General features: G+C 39.9%; 1 long non-coding RNA gene across 2 annotated transcripts; it reads left to right on the top strand.

Moving 5' to 3' along the window:
- Window positions 1-2409: 2409 nt before the first annotated feature.
- Window positions 2410-3235, top strand: LOC141596380 (uncharacterized). Of its 2 annotated transcripts, none has more exons than XR_012522460.1 (3): window positions 2410-2476; window positions 2819-3003; window positions 3107-3230. It is a non-coding gene; the product is annotated as an uncharacterized LOC141596380 (long non-coding RNA). The 2 variants fall into 2 exon arrangements; XR_012522459.1 differs by having other exon boundaries at window positions 2411-2508; window positions 3107-3235.
- The last annotated feature ends 6303 nt before the right edge of the window (window positions 3236-9538 follow it).

The following is a 9538-nucleotide window of genomic DNA, read 5'->3' as shown; positions in this document are numbered from 1 at the left end:
AGCGGCGTATCTGGTATTATTGGCATCCCATACTCCGGTTGGATTACTCGGCCGGTGGAGGGTTGCGCAACCCCAGAATTGTGGACGGTATCATCTTGGCAGAATTCGGTTTCGTCAGTCACGAATACCTCTTGTTGTTTCGACATCTTCTTAGCTTTTTGGGTGGGTTTTTGTTTTGTGTTTTTTTTTGTTTGGGAATGAATGTGTCTAGCTTCTAGTATCTATTCCCACAGACGGCGCCAATTGTTCCGGGTGTAATTCCAGAGCAGTTATTTGTTACCACCCGTGCTTGTAGAATGACGTCTTTGGTTGAATCTCCATTTCGGTCTCCTGAAACAATGAACAAACTGAGGGCTCGGTTTTGGACCGAGCGAACTCACTCCGACGCTCAAGTCAGTAAACTTAAAGGGATTAAGTTATGTGTTACTTGGCGAAATATATATTCTAGAGAGATAAGGAAGATATTACCAGATTATGAGATATTTAGGTTATTTTTTTGGATCCTTTCCTCAATGAGAGTTGAGGAGTATTTATAGACTTTCGCCTTTTGTCACGTAGTGGCCAAGTGGCTAGCAGGTGGAAAGACTGATCTACCCTCGGCCGAGGGACCCATGGCAGGCCGGCGGGCCCTGTTGACTCGCCGCCGAGGGGTCTTGGATATGAGTTCGCGGATATGTGCCCCTACGCTAGTTGTACCAAAGAGACCCAAGAGACAAAGCCGACGGCTGCGTCGGTTAAATCATCTAAGTCGTTGACTTGCTTGTGGATATCTTTGACCTTGCTCAATATGTTGACTCGATCAGCGGGTGCAGAATATGCCCCATCAGTTTACACTTACTTTATTTTGTGAGAGGAAAATAAAACAAGTGTAAACTATTAACTGTGACGGAGGGCGTACTAAACATGTATGTATAATTATTAGTTAGCCACTTAGCCATCAACATTGATCTTAAGAAGGATGATCAAAGAATAATAATCCGTATAGAACATTAGAATGACACATGTTATTCTGTACGCACATTTTTTTTTTTGGCAGCCTCTACACACATTATATATTACTTATAACATAATTTCACTGTGATCAATCATAAACCTTACGAATAACTACTCCCGGTCATTTGTTTACTTTTCGTTTTAGCACAAATAACAAAGAAAGTGGAAGGGACTATTTGTAGATAGTGTCATTGTATGACAAGGAAGCTTGTGGGTGGGTGGTCAAATTAATCTTAAAAAATATTCCCAAAATAAAAAGATATATAAATGAATAAAACGCACTAAAATAAAATAGTTAAATAAATGACTAAAATAGAGGGAATATTATATTAATTTTTTATCTAATTTTAATAAGCTAGCCCGAACAATACTCCTTATTATAGGTGATTCTTGGACCTAATAAGAGTGGAGCTCAAATAATTTGAATGGCCTACTAATAAGCAAGTTAGCCGTTTTGTTCAATTTATAGACTATACAATCAGTTGTATATGTTGTACGGTGTAGAATCTGAGCTTTGTGATAAAGTATTTGAGCTTTATGTTAAAGAATATGAGCTTTATTAGAAAATATTGAGTTAATTCATTTACACATTAAAAAAATAAACTTTAAATTAGCTTAGAAAAAATACATATAAACTCGGATTCTTATACTTTGGTTGTACAATGCTTATAGTACAACTGGATGTATAATCTTATTTGTAGGTTTTGTGTGGGTTACAAGTCAGGTCTTTGTAATTTTCTAAGTTGAACTCGTACTTGCGTTGTTCATATCCGTTTATTCTACATACTGCCAGCCCAACCCATCACGGCTTCGTTAGCCAACATCTGGCAGCCCAACTGTCAGGCCAGCCCAGCCAATGTCATGCTCGAGTCGGGCTAGTGCCTCAATCTCCTTGGGCGAGTCCGGTCCAAACACCAATAAAAAATATACGGAGTATAAAGTCCCAGCTTGGCCCGACCCTGGCCCGTTGCTCAATGAGCCGAGCTCGGGCTAGACAAAACTGACCCGGCCTAGCCTGATCCTCATTGAGTGTCGTGACTCGTGCCTAGGCTGCTGGCACTCAGCCCAGCCCATCGCACAACTCTATTCATATCCATTAATTCTACGGACCGGAGAAGCCGAGTTCAATGGAACGCGGGTTGCCCACTTACCCGTGATTAGAGCTGTTCTTGGATCGTCTCGTCCATTAAACCCAGCTCATCCCACCCGCAAAAAAAGCGGTACAAACAAGGCATTTTAGGAAAAATATAAAGGCCCGGCCCACTAACATGTCCCGAACCCGCCAAAAATTAAACATGAGCCCGGTTCATATCTAGCCCAAGCCCGCATATAAACACCTCTACCCGTGATTAAATGTTTAACGTTCTATAAGTCAGTCTATATATTTTCACCCACGTACAACACTAGATTATTACCCCTTTTCCTCCTCTTGGTTCGCTGACATTTAACTTCTCGCGTTCGGTGTCTTGCCTTTTAACTCTCGGTTCGCTGTCTTCTCTCCCTTGATAATTAAGCGTAATTACAATTTACATGTTTAATTTACGTTATTACCTTAAGTAATTAGTATACAATCATTTTTCTTCATAATTTTGTTTGGAAAAATGATTAAAGTAATTAGGGTTTCAGAAATACTTTTTATCCACCGAATTTCTTGTGTGATTGGAGCCTTTATCTTATGTTTAACAATCGTGTTCTGCACTTTGTATTCATTTCTGTTTCGGTTTTCGATCGCCGTATGGTCCTATTTTATTAACGGATGAATTCTTGCATCAGTTTTATTCTGCGCAACAACAATCCCTGTTAATTTTGAAGGACTGATAACCAGGTAATCATTAGAAGATGGAAGATACGCCAAAGGATCGACAGGCTGATATTGATGATTATGCATGTGGTAACCTTGTGGGAACTGTGTACGGACCCGAAGAGTATCTGACTGAAAAGCAGAAACCCTTTCGCCGAATGAATTATAATGAATTCGACAATTACATGAACAAAGTTGAAGAGTCACAGGTTGTCTTATTATTCCTCACTTTTTTATAATCTCTGGTTAACTATCTACAGTATGTTGCAACTTTGAAGCTAACATTGTTTTCCTCATTTGTTCATGCTAAAGGGATTTGATGTTGACGGTTGCACTGGTCGTATGCCTGGTCGGATTTGCCCGCTCGGTAAAGGTGGGTTTGAATATGAGGTGGCTGAAATTATTGCAAAGCATGCTGCCTTGGCACAGGGAAAAGCAATGGTAATTTCTACATACTTTAAAATATTTTTTTATTGGAAGAGTTTTGCGGTTTGGCTGTCACGGACTTACATTTATGGATGTTACTGGGAATTTCTTGACGTGTTTTAGTTAGATGCTTTGTAATTGGCCAGACTAATTGAGTGGAACAAATTGAATGTGAATGATCAAATTGTTAACCAAGTTCATTCTTAAAATAGAAAGAATAACAACTCGCCGAGATACCCCATTATGGAAAAGGACAGCAAATGATCGGGAAAGAGGGAATATATGATATAGTGTATGATTGAACATCAAGCATTATTTTTAGGTTCATTATTATAAAATGGCTCCCAAGTTCTAGCTATTTGTAATATGAGGTCAACTTTATACTTCTTCAATATCTAGGTAATTCAGATTGTGGAGTTGGTGAATCACTAATTCACTAGTGTGCTGGATTTAGGTTGGACTTAGGTCCTTAATGACTCATGTGAGAAGTGCTATTGAGAAGCACTTGAGTCACCTACGTAGGTGTAACGATCATTAGACTATGAGAAGTCTTCTGAACACATCTATCAGTACCGAGGTAAACGCATAACTCTACAAGAGCGCGTTGCACTTTCGCGGAACGATCTAAATCTGAAGGTATGATATGTGTTGTGGGGGTATCGACCAAGCTCACTAGGAATTCAAATCGCAAGATATTCTCTCGCTGTAAGTAAGTTGTTTCCTCATTTCACTAAAGTGTCAATTCAAATCGAAAGATATTGATACCTAAGTATCCAATCCTTCCTTTACCCGAATTCTTTTTCTTTCTCTCTCCTGCGCCCTAGTGGGGGATTGTTGGAAATAGGGGCTACTTTGAGCATAGTCTTTTTTCCAATTTGTCCCACATTGGTGAGGAATAGTGTTTGTGTTGTGTTTATATATGACCACACTCCTTACCATATCACTAGTGGGTCATGGGAGGCTTTTGTGGAAGCTTTGCGAGGTGCTTAATTCGGCTCGCACACGCGCTGCGCACGTGCCGTGCGTGCCGAGCCCGGCCCGGATCCGGATTCGTGATTCGGGATTCGGGATTTGGGATTTGGCAATCGCTGCGGCGGGCTTTGCCTATCTTTTTGGGCCGAACCGACCCGTTTGTTTCTTTTTTTGGACCGGAGTGTCCAAAGTCTTTGTTGGTGGAAGATCGTATGATGGGATGCTATAGTCTGTGCTCCTTTAATCCCTACCACCGATTGCTGGTGGGATGCTAGTCTTTCTCTACATGCTCCTTTATTCCCTCCACTTCGCTTCAAAGGAGCTTTCCATCAAGTGCAAGCAGGCTGCTCCCTTCCACTAATGCTTTGTTGATCTATTTTTGCTATAAATAGATCACTCTTCAAAGATTCAACAAAAAAACAACAGAATAACAACATCTTCTCTCTGCTTCTCTTCTCTTCTCCTCTATAATTTCTGGGTAAAGAAATACTTTCTGTCGTTCCAAGTCTCACAGTTCCGAGTGGGCGAAACTGAGTTGGAGACTGTAGTGTTATCCTTGGGGAACTACCGGCACTACCTGATCGCCACCACGGTCGTACCGGAATATAGTTTTCAAGGCAGTGGCTTCCATACCACGTCACTACTAATCGGGTTATATCTAATCTTTCTCATTGTTACTGCAATTTTCGACTAACAATTTGAAAACTATATTATTGTTGCTGTAACAATGTCGATTATGTCAAAGAATGCTCCTGATTTGTCTAAAGTTGAACCCTTAAATGGTCAGAATTACAAACGTTGGTCTCAAAAATTACTTATGTTTTTTGAACAGTATGAAATTGATTACGTTCTTTTTTCTGACCCGCCTGCGCCTGTAAACGAAATTACTGATGATGTGCTGCTTACACCTCCTGAAATTTCTGTAGTAAAGTCAAATGCAGAGGCTATTAAAAAGCATGAAAAGGATAATAAAACAGTTAGGTTTCACCTCCTTAGTCTTATGCATAATACCCTATTTGACTTATTTATGGTTTACAAATCTGCTAAAACCATGTGGGAATTACTAGAGAAAAAATATGGGGCTGATGATGCTGGTAAAAAGAAGTATGTCGTTGGGAAATGGCTGGGGTTCCAGATGGTAGATGACAAACCTATAATGGAACAAGTACATGTTTATGAGAATTTATGTGCTGACGTAGTGAATGAAGGGATGAAGCTAGATGAGATTTTTCTAGCTAATGTGTTATTGGAAAAATTCCCCCCTTCCTGGTCTGACTATAGAAACCATCTTAAGCATAAGAAAAAAGACTTGTCTCTCCAAGAACTAGTAGGACACATGAGGACCGAAGAGGCAAATCGCCTTAAAAACAAACCTGTTAGTCAATCGGTTAAATCTTCTAATGCTAATGTTGATGCTAATTTGGTTGAGTCTGGTGGTCCGTCCTATTCTGAGAAGTTCAAGGGTAAGGGTAAGGCTAAATTTGGTCAGGGTAAGAACCAGGGTCAGGCCAAGAAGAATGGTCCAGGGAAGCACTCCAAACCGGTTCCTAAGATTCAGAAACCTGCTAAGGGTCCTTTTGTCTGCTATGTTTGCGGAAAACCTGGGCACAAAGCCTACCAATGCTCCGAAAAGAAAACTACTGAAGCCAATGCTGTAACTGATGACATCATTGCTGCTGTGGTTGTGGAAGCTAATATGGTGGGTAATCTTGCTGAATGGGTCTTGGATACTGGCGCTTCCCGACACCTCTGTGCTGATAAGGGGTTATTTGCTGAGTTCGAGGAAGTAGCTGATGGGGGTTGCGTTTTTATGGGTAACTCTTCATCCGCACCGATCAATGGCAAAGGCAAGATCTTTCTCAAACTCACCTCAGGGAAAACACTTGCTTTAAATAATGTTTTGTATGTTCCCTCGTTACGTCGAAACCTTGTGTCTGGTGCCTTATTAAACAAAGCTGGGTTGAAGCTTGTGTTTGAGGCTGACAAGGTGGTAATGTCGCGTAATGGGGAATTTGTGGGCAAGGGTTATCTGTCTGGGGGTCTTTTTGTGTTGAACTCTGATTCAGTTTTTAATAATATTGCATCTACTTCTGCTTATATCGCTGAGTCTATTGATGTTTGGCATGGTAGATTAGGTCATGTGAATGTTGACTATATTAAAAAACTTAGAACTATGAGTTTAATTCCGAGTTTGACGAGTCAAGAAATCTCTAAATGTGCTAGCTGTGTTGAGGCTAAGTTTACAAAGAAACCTAGTAAACCTGTCACAACTAGGAATACGAGTCTTCTTGAGTTAATTCACTCCGACCTGGCTGACTTCAAAAATATTGCAAGTAGAGGTGGAAAGAATTATTATGTCACCTTTATAGACGACTGTTCAAGGTACACCCGTGTCTATCTGCTTAAGACTAAAGATGAAGCAGAACAATCGTTTATAAACTTTAAAAATGAAGTCGAAAATCAACTCGACAGGAAAATTAAAAGGGTAAGGTCTGATAGAGGTGGTGAGTATAAATCTACTTATCTAGCCGACTTTTGTGCCGCTAATGGTTTAATACATGAGACTAGTCCACCATACTTACCTCAGTCTAACGGTGTAGCTGAACGGAAAAATAGAACCTTAAAAGAGATGATGAATGCTATGCTTTTAAGTTCGGCCTATCCGACGACATGTGGGGGAAGCAATACTTTCTGCTTGTCACATTCTTAACCGTGTACCTCATAAGAAAATTGACAAGACACCCTATGAGATGTGGAAGGGCTATCCTCCTAACCTAAGTTACCTTAGAGTCTGGGGTGTTTGGCTAAAGTGGGCTTACCCGACTTCGGAGACCTACCGTTGGATCAAAGACCTATGATTGTGTTTTTATAGGTTATGCTCAAAATAGTTCCGCTTATAGATTCATGTCTTTAAGTGATCGTTCTATATCCGAAGCTAGAGATGCTGTGTTTTTTGAGCATGTTTTTCCATTACAGAAGAATGTTGATTCATCTCCTAGTTTACCTGTTACATCTATTGATGTCTCTTCACTTGCTAGTAGTAGCACTTCTACTGATCTTGATGTTGAACCTAGAAGGAGTAAGAGACCTAGATGTCCAAAGAACTTTGGAGCTGATTTTGTTTCAACTTTGCTGTCTGAACATGGATACACTGTTTGTGCTAGTGATGAATTTGTTTCAACCTTTTTAATAGAAGATGACCCAAAAACGTATAGTGAGGCAATGAAATCCATTGATGCTAATTTTTGGAAAGATGCTATTAAAAATGAACTTGACTCTATTATGTCAAATCAAACTTGGAAGTTGACTGACTTACCTAAAGGTAGTAAACCCATTACAAGTAAATGGATCTTTAAAAAGAAAATGAGACCTGACGGTACAATAGAGAGGTTCAAAGCTAGACTTGTAGTTAGAGGCTTTACACAAAAGAAGGGTATTGATTATTTTGATACTTACTCTCCTGTGACCAAAATCTCGACTATTAGGACTCTTGTCGCCTTAGCTGCTATTCATAACCTTATTATACATCGATGGATGTTAAAACGCCTTTTGAATGGTGAACTAAGGGAAGAGATCTACATGTCTCAACCTGAAGGGTTTGTGATTGAGGGTCAAGAGAGTAAAGTGTGTAAACTGAACAAGTCTCTTTATGGACTGAAACAAGCACCTAAACAGTGGTATGAGAAATTTAACAACACTTTAATAAGTAATGGCTATGAGGTTAACCATTCTGATTCATGTGTTTATTCAAAGGTAATAGAATCTGATTGTGTGCTCATATGCCTTTATGTTGATGACATGTTAATACTTGGTAATAATTTAGAGGTAATAATTAGGACCAAAGATTTTTTGTCATCACAACTTTGAGATGAAGGACTTAGGAGAAGTCGACGTTATCCTAGGAGTTAAGGTCATCCGAAACTCCAATGGAATCTGTCTAAGTCAATCTCATTATGTTGAAAAAGTGTTGAGAAAGTTTAACTGCTTTGATGAAGTGCCTGCCAGAACACCCTATGATCCTAGTATAGCATTGTGTAAAAACTTGGGCAAGAGTGTTTCCCAAGAAGAGTATGCTAAAATCCTAGGTAGTGTGATGTTTTTAATGAACTGTACTCGACCAGATATTGCTTATGCAGTTAGTAGACTGAGTCGTTATACACATAACCCTAGCAATGAACACTGGAATGCTCTTCGTCGTTTACTAAAATACCTGAAAGGAACAGTTGACTTATGTTTGCATTATAGTAAATTTCCTGCTGTATTAGAGGGATACTGTGATGCTAATCAAGGTTCAGTAACGATGAGATCTGTTCTACTAGTGGTTATGTCTTTACCATGGGTGGAGGTGCTATATCGTGGAAGTCTTCTAAACAGACTTGTATTGCACGCTCTACCATGGAATCTGAGTTCATAGCTCTTGAGTTGGCAGGGCAAGAGGCTGAATGGTTGAAAAACCTTTTAGCTGATATACCAGTATGGGGCGGACGGCTAACACCGGTCTCCCTGCATTGTGACTCGCAGGCAGCAATTGGTGTTGCAAAGAACAGTGTCTACAATTCGAAAAAGAGACATATTCGAATAAGACACGCTGCAGTTAAACAACTCCAAATCAATGGAGTGATTGCTTTGGACTATGTGAAGTCCGAAAACAATCTTGCTGATCCCTTTACTAAAGGGTCAAGGCTAGGAGACTAGTCGTTGATACGTCAAGGGGAATAGGGCTTAAGTCCTTAGGTCAAGAGTAAGACTTGACTAGGTCTAAAGCTTATATTCATATGACGTTGTATGATTCATAGCCTTAATGGTGGTGCTTTTGAGACGCATTTGATGAATCATACACCAGGTTGGACTTAGGTCCTTAATGACTCATGTGAGAAGTGCTATTGAGAAGCACTTGAGTCACCTACGTAGGTGTAACGATCATTAGACTATGAGAAGTCTTCTCGAACACATCTATCGATCGAGGTAAACGCATAACTCTACAAGAGCGCGTTGCACTTTCGCGGAACGATCTAAATCTGAAGGTATGATATGTGTTGTGGGGGTATCGACCGAAGCTCACTAGGAATTCAAATCGCAAGATATTCTCTCATTTGTAAGTAAGTTGTTTCCTCATTTCACTAAAGTGTCAATTCAAATCGAAAGATATTGATACCTAAGTATCCAATCCTTCCTTTACCCAGAATTCTTTTTCTTTCTCTCTGCGCCCCTAGTGGGGGATTGTTGGAAATAGGGGCTACTTTGAGCATAGTCTTTTTTCCAATTTGTCCCACATTGGTGAGGAATAGTGTTTGTGTTGTGTTTATATATGACCACACTCCTTACCATATCACTAGTGGGTCATGG

Source organism: Silene latifolia, chromosome 8, assembly GCF_048544455.1.
Source record: "Silene latifolia isolate original U9 population chromosome 8, ASM4854445v1, whole genome shotgun sequence".
In the NCBI taxonomy this organism is placed as follows: Eukaryota; Viridiplantae; Streptophyta; class Magnoliopsida; order Caryophyllales; family Caryophyllaceae; genus Silene; species Silene latifolia.
The sequence above is the reverse complement of the archived record's forward strand: the minus strand, read 5'-3'. Positions and strand labels throughout refer to the sequence as shown.